The 13111-nt window shown below is 52.1% G+C and overlaps 1 pseudogene; it reads right to left on the reverse strand.

Annotated features, from left to right (window-relative positions):
- Window positions 1-1865: 1865 nt before the first annotated feature.
- On the reverse strand, window positions 1866-4993 carry LOC144364754 (archaemetzincin-1 pseudogene; annotated as a pseudogene).
- Between the last annotated feature and the right edge of the window lie 8118 nt (window positions 4994-13111).

The following is a 13111-nucleotide window of genomic DNA, read 5'->3' on the forward strand; positions in this document are numbered from 1 at the left end:
AATAAGCCTATTGGGAGCTGGGGTGGTGGCTCAGCAGTAAAGCACTCGCCTAGCACATGCAAGGCCCTGGGTTCTATCCTCAGCACCATATAAAAATAAATAAAGTAAAGGTACTGTGTCCAACTACAACTAAAAAAATAAATATTTTTTAAAAATAAGCCTCTTATTTGGGGTTCTTGTGGATTGAGGTGATGCTGGGAGAGGAAAGGACAGTCAGCCATTCCCACTGGCTATCTGCATTTATTCTAGTAGCTTTCAAAAGCTGGGGTTCTTTACATGAGGCAGGGGGCTTTCCCTGATTCCTCAGTTACTCAGGAGTGTGTGTGTCTTTGGCAGCCTGTTGTTCTAAGGGCCATAAATTCCTTGGTTTTCATTGAAACCAAGTCCCTCTGTGTTTCTTCCATCTTTTGGGATCAGGCTCATGGGCTCACAAAATAAAACCAGTTCTGGGAGCCACTCTGTGCAGGCCTCTCCCCGGACGGCACCTGTGTCCTTCCAGCCTGGCTGGAGCTGCTCCAGGGGAGCCGCGGAGAAAGCGACCTCCTTCCTGCAGATCTGAGCACGTCCTCAGGAAACACTGCTGCTCCATCCACTGGGTGGCAGCATCCTTCCTGGGGATTCACCCTCTTTCTAGAAGCAAGTCCACAGAGCCACAGCACCCCGGGCTCTGGTGTGGTTGGCATCTTCACCTAAGAGCAAGCTTCCTGGTGACCTCAGGAACTGGCTCAGTGCTGGAGTGCAACCCCCAGATGCCTGTGCCGCCCCCCGCTCTGCTTCCTGCTCAGACACGTCCAGTTTGCTTCCTTCCCTAAGGAGCCTGTGGAATATGGTGGGAAATGAAGAGGTTCCCCCTGAGGCAAAGGAGCCTGAATTTGGTTCCGCCACCACTGAGGCTTGGGCAGGTCACCAAGCTGCATCTCAGCCTCCACAGCCACAGAGCAGATGTCAACAATGACATGTGCCACTGCTGTTTTGAGAATTGAGGGTGATGGGCGTGCAACATCCCCTGGTCCTCAGCGGGACCCCCTAAGAGGTGGAGAATCAGCAGCTGATCCTTCTGAGGCTTGGTTGTCCCCAACCCTTGGGTCTCTGGAGAGTGGCTGGTCTTGGGATTGTGGGTAGATCTTCTATAGGTGGGCATATACCTTGAATGTTGTAGCATGCCCTTTGAACTTGGTGGGATCTAAATTTGAACAGAGCCTTGCCATTAGGTTTTTGTTTTTTTTTTAATAATGTTATTGTGGCTTTGGGGGACTTTTGTTTTGTTTTGTTTTAGTTTAGTTTGGTACTAGGGATTGAACTCAGGAACCTCCACCACTGAGCCATACCCCCAGCCCTATTTTGTACTGTATTTAGAGACAGGGTCTCACTGAGTTGCTTAACGCCTCACTTTTGCTGAAGCTGGCTTTGAACTCACGATCCTCCTGCCTCAGCCTCCGGAGCTTCTGGGGTTATTGTGTTTTTTATACCTTTATTTAATTTATTTATATTTATTATATAAATAAATGATATAAAGGTATAAAAATAGAGGATTGAACCCAGTGCCTCACAAAAGCAAGGCAAGCGCTCCACCACTGAGCCACAACGACAGCCCCACCATTCGTTTCTTGACTCAGCCAGTGCTTGTCTGTGCTTTAAGCCCTCTGGAGAGTTCTTTCATCTGTATCAGATGTCCCATAGGCTGGCTCACAGGACGGCACCCCTTTTCAGACTCAGCCCTGGAATGGGGTGCAGAGCTACACTAGCTCTCCTGCTCTATGAGGGTTCCCACCATGGGCAGGAGTGAAATGCTTCTCCCCTCCTTGGATGGCGAGCCTGGGCTTTGGGTAGAAAGAAGGATCTGCTCCCTCTGTCTAGGGCCCCTCCAACTTGGTCCCTGGTCAAAGCCTGGGGAAGTGCATGTGCAGCCAGGGGCTAGATGTTCTACGGAAGTGACATGTCGTGACCCTGAGCCTGGAAAGGAACATGGGGACCCAGGGCTCGATGTCCTAGTGACATAGGTGACGTGTCATGACCCCAAACTACTTAGTTTCTCTCAAGCGCCTCCAGCTTGACCAAGATGTGCCAGGCTCTTGGAGGATCTGTCAACCTGTCCTCATGCACCCCAGGGACCCCTGACAGAGCAGGTGAGGAGCAGCTGAGTCAGCTTGTGCGTTTCTTTGACATTTTAGATGCCATGGCCCCTTGACCCTTCAGACCACACCTGTCAACACCACGGCTGCGACATCTCCAGCTCCAGTTTAGGAAGGTCCGTGAGTGCCACTTGGCTCCTCCTCTCCTTATCCTCCTCCCGTGGTGACTGTCCCATTACCCTCCGCCTGTCAAGGACAGAACCTGGGCCAGCGTGTGAGGAGGGAAACATGGCAGAGGAAGCTGCTTTTCAAAACGTCCTCCCGACACCAGTCTTCAAAAGCCTCTGGGTGAAGCTTCTGGCTTTAGTGGTTTGCTGCCTCCCACCTCCACGTGCCCTCCTGGGACTCATGACAGTTGGGAGCCAAAGGCCAGGGGCTGATGACCCTGATGGCCTCCTGCCCTCCGTCCACACCTGGCTATTTGTCATCCCCATTGAATCTTCCAACACTCCAGTAACTCGCCTCTTGCAGAGGACAGAAGAGTGGCCTCAGGTAAGACCATGTGGCCATCATGATAGTGAAACCCAGGCCACCAACACCGACCAGGGCCAGCTTCTCACGGATGGCCACAGTGTTATTTCCCCAAGTGGTACGACCTTCCAGAAACTTGCCACACCTCCATTCAGAGGTGGTGTCTGTGTCCCTCCCAGGGACCTGCAGGGGCCTCAGTGACTGCCCAGCAGGGTGAGGCTCTGACATGAGGCTTAGGTAGAGCCCCACCTGCCTTAGGAAGGCCACAGCTACCCAGGGAGCCTGGGCCTGATGGAGGGCTCCCAGGGCCTGGGCGTGGAGGCCCAGCTGTGCTCCCTGCTCGCAGACACAGGCAGCTGCATCAGCCGTAGCGTGAGTCCCTTCATCTCATTGCAAGGACAACCTGGACCATGGGACACCTGTATGAGATGGCAAGAATGGCCTGGGGGCCTGGGGAGGGTGCCGATACTGTGTCAGAGGTGTGACTTTGCTTCCCAGCTCAGATGGACTCGACCCTTTGCATTTTTCTGGGCCTGGGACCTGCCCTTTGCCCCACAGTAGTGTCACAGTCACAAGGCAGCTTCAGACTCCCTCTAGGTCTATATTTGTAGTTTTTTCTCAGAAACAATTCGAAACTGTCTAAGCTTCCTGTTCTTGCCTCTTTCCAGTGAGGAAAAGCCAGGACCCCACCTGCTTCACTCTGCAGGATCCTACTGTCTCAGGCTGGGACATTTGATAGTGATAAAAAGGTCACTTTGAGGGGGTGGGAATCAAATGAGGCAGGAGGACAGACTCAAGACCAGCCTTAGCAACTTAGAAAGACCTTAAGCAATTTAGTGAGGCCCCATCTCAAATAAAATAGGGCTTGGGATGTGGCTCAGTGGTTAAGCACCCTTGGGTTCAATCCCTGGAACCAAAAAATGAAAGGGACACAGACAATGCCACGTGTGGACGGTGTCCTAACCACTCTCAGGAATGGGATAGAACTCAGCCAAGACGTCACTGAAGACATGAGCTGCACCCCGCTGGCACCAGCACAAGCACCTGGTGGCCTAGTACAAACTGACCCCACATGGCACCACTGTGGCCTAGTACCCACTGACAGCACAGCCACCTTGGTCAGAAAACAGTCCCGAGAATGGGGCTGCAGTGTGTTTTCACCACTGAGTGACAGCAGGCGACCTCAGGGCATAAGGAGGCTCCACCCTCCTGCCCCTTAAACCTGCAGGTTAGACACCTGCCTTCCCGCAGTGTGGGTCCAAAAGGACAGACCCCCGTGAGTCTCAAGCTCAGAGACAAAACAAACAAAACCCCATGGCTTCCACTTTGAGGGGACACTGGAGCCCAGTTAGCAGCAGCACGGCCCATGTTCCAGGGTCACCACTGGCCTGGATAACTTTTCAAGCTCCAACAGGAAGTAACCAGGGGAGCAGCAGGCCCAAAGCCCAGCCTGCAAGGAGAAGACAAGCGCACAGCTCCCCCCTGGCCCTCAGTCCACGGTCGCACCCAGGAGAGGGGCGGGGTGCTCCCCAGGCTGCAGGCTACTCCGCCATGGGGGTCCTGGGACCAGGCTGTGCTTTGGGGTGAGCAGTGGGCACAGGGACCCAAGGAGCCAGCTAGAAGCAGCCTCCTCAACTTCTGAGGGCTTCTGTTAGTGCTGCTGGGCTCACCATGCCCTTGGTGGCTGGACAGCAGTGGTCAGTTGGTGTCCTGGGGAGAGACGCCAGGCGCTGACTTTTCTGCAGGGGACAGGCCATCTTGCTGCACTAACTCCCCCCCTCCCAGCGGCAGGGGGAGGACTCGGCCTTGGGGAGTCTACGTGTGCTCAGCCGCCGCCTCAGGGAGGAGAGCTTGTCCCCCAGGGCCTTGCGCAGCCCTGAACTGTCCCTGACACAGGGCAGGTCTTGCCTGGTAGCCGGGAGTTGCCCTGTGAACATCTCCCACGGGTCCAGGGCATCCACGGCCCTGTCCACCTGCGCGAGCTCCTCCTCGGCCACTTCTCGTTCCAAGGCCTGGATACATGTGGCCAGCCACCGTCCGTGCTCCTCAATGGCCTCCACAGGGCCCTCAAGCTTCGGCAGAGCCTCTGAGGCCACCAGGGAGCTCTGCCCATCCTCGGGTCCCTCAGGGAAGGCATGACTCCATGCATCAGGGGTGAGTGGCTCTGACAGGCTGGTGACAGGCTCTGAGTCGCTCTCACAGCACATGCCAGAGTCTGCGCTGAAGGGTGGGGTGTCCTCCAATACAGACGGCTCTCCTGCCTCCTGGCAGGGCCACGAACCTGCTGCTGCCTGGGTCCAGGCGTGGAGTCTCTGCGAGGGAGAAATGGGCTGATTCTCTCTGGTGGCCACTTGTCTGGCCAGCGAGCAGCCCAAGGACCCAGCAGCATTCAGTCACCTTGAGGCCTGTGGCAAGCTGGTGCCACCAGGGCCCTGCTGCCCAGCACTGCTGGGGGCTGGAGTCCAGGCTGTGCCACAGCCAGACGTTCCAGGTCCCAGGAGCCTGCTGTTCGCGTTTCAGGAACTGGGCACCTCTTGCTAACCCAGCCCTTCCTCAAAGCTCATGATTAAAGTCAGAAAAGGTTAAGGCAAAAGAAACACTCAAAACACATCACTCCCTAAATGTTTCACCATGGCCTCCCATTACCTGTGCTCCTGAGGTCCCCTGTGTGTGCCATGTCTGCAGGATGGGCGTCACAAAGAGCAGCACTTTCCAGCTCTGCTCAGTCAATCAGTGGGCACTGGCCGGCACCACAAAGCTGGGCTTTTTCTTTGAGCAGAGACACTGGCCCTGGGTGGCTCCATGGCTCTTAGAGTCCTTGGGCCATCCCAGGACATGTGGCAAATCTCCTGCATAGCTCCCCTCCTATTACAGTCATTGTCCTTCCAGGTCCTTGAGCCCTGTCCTGAGAGGACGGCTGCTCCCAAGGGCCCAGCCACTTCAGGGAGCATCATGGGAGGAGATGCTGCACCCACCACCTCAGCCCTCAGAGCTCACCCAGGGTCTGCTGAACACCACACCCCCACCCTCAACTGGGTAAAGTTCTACAAGTTCCCATCAGATGGTTGAATGAGCCCCCAGATGAAGGACATAAGTGAGAAATCAAACCCTTTCACAGCCAGAGCTGTCTTCAATTCCCATTTCTCAGCCTCACCAGGACAATAAGAGCTGACTGGGCAGCTGGCCCATGCAGGGTGTCTCCACAAGTGACAACCACACCAGCTGCCCCGTTCTGCAGCGACACAGGCTCCTGGCTCCCCACTAGGGAAGGGCCACACCCAGAGGGCTGTCCCTCTGCTCCCAGGGGAGTCAGTGCTATAATCTGAAAATACCTGGCCTCTACTTCAGGCCTCCAGCATCACAGGGGCGTGTTCTAATGCGTCCAGGTGAGAACCCCATCCCACCAGGGAATTGTGACACCAGGGCAGGCTGAGAGCCACCACCCTGCCAGAAACCTGCCTGAGGAAGGGGCTCCCCAGAACCATAAGCCTTAAACCCAGTGAAGTTCTGACAAGTTTTGGTTTTCAAATTGATAGGTCCTGTGCCTCCATGATAAATTTGTTTTCAGCCAGAAGTGGATTTAAAGAGAAATAAAGAGAGAGTGAAGTTTCTGAGTTTACAAACAAATCTTCCCATGGGAATAAGAAAGGGGACCGTGCTCCATGGCCATGCCATATTCCACCAGCAGAGGGCAGCATCCCCCTGGCCAGCACTGCCACAGGCAGGAGCTCCTGATGAGGATTGGGTTAGTCTGGTTCCCTCTTCCTTCTAGTGACCCACAAGTCAGCCAAAGTGCCCCAAAGTGCCGGGTGCTTCCACTTGTCAAGCACCAGCTAAGGACTCGATATGCCATCAGGGAGACCTGTGAGGTCCTGGAGGAGCAGGACACAGCACAGGTCCTCTGCCTGTGTGTGGCTTCCCCTGGGCCAAGTTGGGAGACGGGGCAGCGCTTACCTTGTACCTCTCAGCGAGCTGGAAACCCAGGACATGCTGCAGCTTCCTCAGGGAGATGGGGCAGAGGTCTGGGGGCCGCCGCAGGGCTTCATCCAGGCTGAGCGCCCCTTGCATGAGGCAGCGGAGCCAGCGGCAGCTCCCCAGGCCCAGGAGGTGGCAGAGTTCGTGGCATGTGACCTGAGGGAGAAGACCACCAGCCTTGCCTCACAACCCTGCCCTCTACCCACAGACCCCCAACCCCTGGTGAGGACAGACTGCTGGCAAATGGTCCAAGCACACCTGCCCCTCTGGGGGCTCAGGGGAAGCCACACAGCATGGGGGCTTGGGAGCCAGGCAGATCGTAGGTCAGATCCCAGCTGTCCCCCAGAGCTATGTGGCCTTTGGCAAAACACTTGGCATCTCTGAGCCTCGATTTCCTCACTCCGTAAAGTGAAGGACTGACCTCTTCTGGACAATATAACTGGCCAGGCAGAAGGCTCAGCCAGAGCCCACTATGACCTTCCTCTGAGGACACACCCACAGCTGCCCAGCCACCCACCCTCTTCCTGTCCCCCATGCCCGCCCTGAAGCACTGTTCCACTCCCAGGGTGCTAAAGCACTGGTTCCTGCCTGTGTCCTGCAGCGGGGTCTCGGGGCCATTTGCCACTACCTCAAGCAGACCTGGATCAAGGTCACTGAGCCCCACCTATGAGAATTCCCCTGAGAACCAGGTGAAGCTACAGATGCACCCTTCTGGGGAGAGGGAAGGACAAGGGGACTCAGTGGGCAGCCTCAGATGCAGGGAGCCCAGAGTGAAAGCAGCCCATCCTCTCTTGCAACCCAGGCATGGCCTGAGGATGAGCCAGTCCTGGGAGACCTTGCCCCTAGAGCAAGAGCACATGCCAGGCTCCCTCTAGGTGGAAATTGCAGGGCCTCAGCTCACCATGCCCTGGGAGGGACTTGCTGAAGGTGAAGCTCCAGGTCTCGTGGGGGTACAGGCCAGACAGCGTGAGGCCCAGCACACACAGTGCGTCATCTGGCTTGTTGTTCTTTAAGAAGGACAGGATACCATCTGGGAGGAGAGTGCTGGGGGTCAGGAGGTGGCTAGTGACTCATTTCCAGCTCCTGTTGAGGACAGACTAATAAATGTGGAAATGGGGACATTATTCTGCATTATCGAGAGGGTCAAGTTCAGAGTGAAAGACCTGAGCTGCTGCACTACTGTTTTGGAGGATGGAGGAAGGGGTCACAAGCCAATGAATGAAGATGCCCAAGAAATTGGAAATGCAGACAGATTCCCCCCAAAGCTCGAGGAGGAATGAAGCCTCCCCACACCTTGACCTCAGCCCAGGGAGACTCCTGACCTACAGAACTGTAGGACCAGGTGTGTGGTCACTAGTCACAACAGTGATAAAGACTGACACTCCCCAGGAGTGTGGGCTTGGACAGAGCTCAGGAAGCCAGGACACAACCAATGCAGAGCCCCAGGGAGGGAGAAAGAATGACTAGGAAAGCCAGGAGGGGTCTCACTGTGACTGATGAATGGGATGGTGCTCAGAGTGACCAAACAGGAAGGCTGGGTCATGGAAGGAGCATGCCACAAGGGGACTGGACCCTGCTCCCTGACCTAGGGAGGTAAGCCACCCCTTCCCTTAGCAGATGCAGTGAGATCACAGACACTATCCAAGACCTCCAGAGGGGAGCATTGGCTGCAGGGCCACTGAGAAATTCAGGGGCAGGGCTGCTCCTTTTCTGTAACCAGGGATGGCTGTGTCAGACCCACTCCCCCAAACTCAGATGATACACTAATGAGGAAGAACCTCCTGTCTGAACTATACCCCAGTAAACTTCAGATCCATCAGAAACCTACTGAGGAACCAGGAGGATTGGAGCTCAATGCAACAGAGCTGCGCTGCTCCTGAGATGAGGAGCCAGTGTGATCTAGTGACCCTGGCTGCCATCCTGAGGTGCCGTACTCTGGGAGGGATGAAGTCTGTATTCCTGGGAGTCCTAGAGCTGCCCAGAGAAGGGTCACATCTTTGTCACAGGTGGAACTTACCAGAGGGAAACGAAAATCCTCTCTACAGAAAACTATCATCCCAGGGCACAGATACTTCTAAAGATTAAACTAAGCCGAGCGTGGTGGCAGAGTCCTATAATCCCACCTACCTGGGACGCTGAGGAAGGAGGATCACAAGTTCGAGCCCAGCCTTGGCAACTTACCAGACCCTGTCTCAAAATTAAATATCAAAAAGCTGGGGCTGGGGCTCAGTGGTAGAGCACCTCTGGGTTCAGTCCCTAGTATGAAAAAGAAAAAGAAACAAAAACAAAGGACAGAAATTGTTGTCACATGTGAAACCCGGGGAAGGAAGGGACTTCTGCAGGGACACCAGAACACGGTAAGCTGACCAGGTGAGGCCCTCTAACAGGGTGGCAGGAGCAAGCATGTTTCTCAGATGAAAAGCCAGCCTGGCTGAAACAGGGGTGTGGGCTTACGCTGGGGAGCACCAAATTGGCAGGGCAGGGAGGAGCCATTGGAGGGAGGGATGCAACAAGATGGCATACTAGAAAGACAGATGGACACAGACCAAGGATGGAGGATGGAGGCTGTGAGAGTGGTTACAAGGTCCCCAGACCAACTGCCTGGGCCTTACCCTGGAGTTGTTAGAAATGCAGGTCCCCTGGCCACTCCAGACCTCCTGCCCATCTCAGCAAGGTGTCCACATGTCAGAGAGGAGAGCTCCCAGAGTTGTCAGTAGGACACGTTTAGAGGCTCACTACCCAGATGCCAGCCTCAGTGGAAGGACATGGCACAGTAATGTCTCAAACAGAAACTTGTCATTCCTCTCCAAAGCCCAGCACCACTTCTGCCACGTTGAGGCCACCTGCACTTGGAATGCTCAAAGCACACTGACCAGCCTACCTCTGATCCTCCTCATTCCCTTCCTGGATCATTCTTGTGTCCCTTGCATGGGCCTGTGTCCTCCAATCTCTGAAAAGCCACATGTTGAAGAGGGATAGACCTGAGGCTGCCTGGACCCCAGTTCTCACCTCTTACCATGTTCCCACTTTGTGTAGCCCAAGACCGGGAGCCCCTAAACTTTGCTTCTCTCAGTTCTCTGCACTGTGACCTCTAGCTCCCATGTCTCCTTAGATATTCTCTCCTTTCTGCTGACTCCACGTCCCCTCCTGCTCTCTAGATTGGACACTCCCTATCTGGCCAGTGAGCTAGGCTCTCTCTGGACTGGCCTCTTTCTCAGGAATCTAAATTCCTAAACCCTGACACTCCATATATTTTTCCCTGTTTTTAATTTTGTTTCAGCTGGGACTGTAAACTGGACCCTTGAATCCATGTTGGGCAGAAACAACAAAATCCACCTTTGATGCTCCTGTTTTTCCCAAGGATGTCACTGGATCTGGTGGTCACTCTCTTTGAGGTGCAGAGACCTTGACTCACCAGAGGACATAGAAAGGTGAGAAGAGCAGACTCAGCAAGGTGTGGAGAACCTGCTGGAGAGACGTGTGGAGTCTCCTTGGAAGCATCCTATTCACATGGACCCCAAGGTTAGGACCCAAACTGGGACAAGCCCAAAGAACAGACACATGGCTTGAGGTCTGGAGGGTCCCATTGAAAGCTTCCATGTCCTAGGATATATCATCTTACCAGGACAGTGATGTGTGCACCCACCAGGGAAGCTCACCTTGGTTTCAGTGTTCTGAGTTTTTATTGGAATTCATTAGGTCGCCATGATTTTTCAATTGTCTTGCAGTGGAACCCAATCTCTTGCCTTCCCCTCCTTCCTGAAGTACTAGCTGATATGTAGCTCAAAGTTGCCCCCACAGTCATGTGGTAAATTTTCTATTGTGGCTGGCTGTTTGGGGATCACCTTGTTATCATAAACTCATATTTAGTCCCAGAGGCCCACTATGAGTAATAGAATCTCCCGTCACCCAGAAATTTTCAAATACTGGTTAACACACATAGTACAGCTGTCAAAGCCAAGGAGTCACAAGGAGCAGAGCAGTCACATGAAGACAGCTTGCTGTGACTGGATAGATGCCTTACAAGGGTTCAGGTGCAGGAAGCTTGGTCCCCAATGTGGCAGGGTTGAGGTGGTAGAAACTTTAATATGTGGCATCAAATGGAATGTAACTAGATCATGGGGACATTTTCCTCAGAAGGTATTAATGCTGGTATCACACACTGAGTTATGAGAACAGGTTGTTAATGGATTTGGCCCCCTTTGCACTTGGCCTATTTCCTTCCTACTTCTAAACCACACTGTGATATGGCCAGGGAGCAGGAGGACTGCCAATATTCCAGCACCATGCTTTTGGGTTTCCAGAACTATGAGCTCAATAAACTTCATTTTGAAGACTGGGATTATAGCTCAGCAGTACAAGACTGGCCTCGCAGGCCTGCAGCCCTGGGTTCAATCCCTGGTAGTTCAAAATAAGTAGATAAATTCCTTTTCTTAATAAAAATTTCAGCCTCGTGTATTTCTTTATTGCAACACATAATGTACTAAGTCAAAGCTCCAGGAGATGGGCAGCAATCAGAAGCAGGATAGTTGAAGAGCAGCATGAACTGTAGGCTCTGCAGACACTAAAATAGTTAGAAAATGAAGAGGAGAAATGGTCTGGGGAGGGCAGCTTGGAAACAGATCCTGTTTATGAGACACACTGGAATCAAAGGTACTGACGTAGTCCTAGGTCCACACAGGATGGCAGATGTGGGTAGAAGAGGACATATGAGCAGCTAAGATGAGAAAAGAGCTGAATGAAAAAGGGTAACCCAGGAAACCGATGATGTATATGAATAATCTATCAGTAACAGATAGGGTGAGAAGGTCAGGTGGCCAGGCTACAGGGTCAGGGTGGGAGCATTTAGAAATCCTGGAGAAGGCTGTGGTATAAGCCGAGGGGCAGAGAGAAGCCTGCAGTGAGTCCTGCTGAAGAGAGGGGAGGTCACTGGGAAGGGGGAAAACTCATACCACTCCCAGGATGAAGATATGGACCAGCTGAGAAAGTGAGAGGGGCTGGAGGCCACGGAAAGCTGAGAAGGAAAATAAATCAAGGGAGTTGCTTTGGAAATGCATTGTGATGACAGAAGGAATGTGACTCTCAGAAAAGAGAACACAGGAGCAATTGAGACAAGAATATGGCAGACTCAGAGCGCCCAGGCTTCTGGAACCGAAGAACATACAGAGCTGCAGTGGAGGCTGAGCAGAGCTGGGGAGAGGACAGCTGTAGTTGCCGGTCACAGGAACAGCTGGCTTTCTTAGAGAAAGAGAATGTGGGGAAATTCAAAACTGTGTTAAGAATGATTAAAACAGAAAAGCAAGAAGGCAAAGGAATCAAGGGTTTGAGGTTATAATAACTTACACAAAGTGGATCAGATGAGAAAATTAAAAGAGCAAAGAATTAGAAAGCCACAATTTTATATGAGGAGAAAATGATGCCACAGGACATCAGAAGACACGTAGGATCCCAGACAGTTATGGAGATGGGCTTCACTAATGGAGGAGGTCAGGGATAGTTTAAGGAAGAAAACCAGTGGCAGTAGCTTTATGAGGACAAAATGTTTAGAGATCAGAAAGATGCAACAGGTTCTCTCCTATGATTACTCAGATTCTTTGTTCTCCCGTTTCTTTTCTTTAGAGAGAGAGAGAATTTTAATATTCATTTTTTAGTTTTCAGCGGACACAACATCTTTGTTGGTATGTGGTGCTGAGGATCGAACCTGGGCTGCACACATGCCAGGCGAGCACGCTACCACTTGAGCCACATCCCCAGCCCTATTCTCTTGTATCTTTTGCCTAAACTAATTATACACCACACCAATTGGAAAGCTGGAAAAATAAAATAGGGGTGGTAGTACTAAAAGGGAGAAGGGGGGAATGAATGAAAGACAGCTAATCTGTCATTGCTACCTGCCAAGCTCTACCTCAGTGTTCCAAAATCAGGAAATATAATTTTTGTTTCCAAAATCAAGTTGTTATATTTAATATTTATAACCAAAGCATTCATTTTACATGAATGTTTTGATAATTTGGGGGAAATTTAATTGACCGTTTAATTATCACCAAATAATGACAGAGATATTCCTGTGACTTTTTTCAAAAGGAAACTCCAGCCCCGACCTCTAGGTATCCACCAATCCGCCATAGAGATTATTTTATCTTTCCCAAAGATGCATAAAATGAGAATTGAACAATGCTCTCCAGGCTCCCGAATTTTTAGTCAACATAAAAGCTTGGTTGAAATTTTTTTTAATTTTTTTTTTGTGTGTGTGTGTGTGTGTGTGTGTAGAGAGAGAGAGAGAGAGAGAGAGAGAGAGAGAGAGAGAGAGAGAGAATTTCAATATTTATTTTTCAGTTATCGGCGGACACAACATCTTTGTTTGTATGTGGTGCTGAGGACCGAACCCAGGCTGCACGCATGCCAGGCGAGCATGCTACCGCTTGAGCCACATCCCCAGCCCCTTGGTTGAAATTTTTTACTTTCTTATTTCATCACAAGTTTCCTTGACCCTCTAAGTACTTTGAAATAAAAAAAGTAAAAAAAAATTCCAA

This window comes from Ictidomys tridecemlineatus, chromosome 10 (genome assembly GCF_052094955.1).
Source record: "Ictidomys tridecemlineatus isolate mIctTri1 chromosome 10, mIctTri1.hap1, whole genome shotgun sequence".
Classification (NCBI taxonomy): domain Eukaryota; kingdom Metazoa; phylum Chordata; class Mammalia; order Rodentia; family Sciuridae; genus Ictidomys; species Ictidomys tridecemlineatus.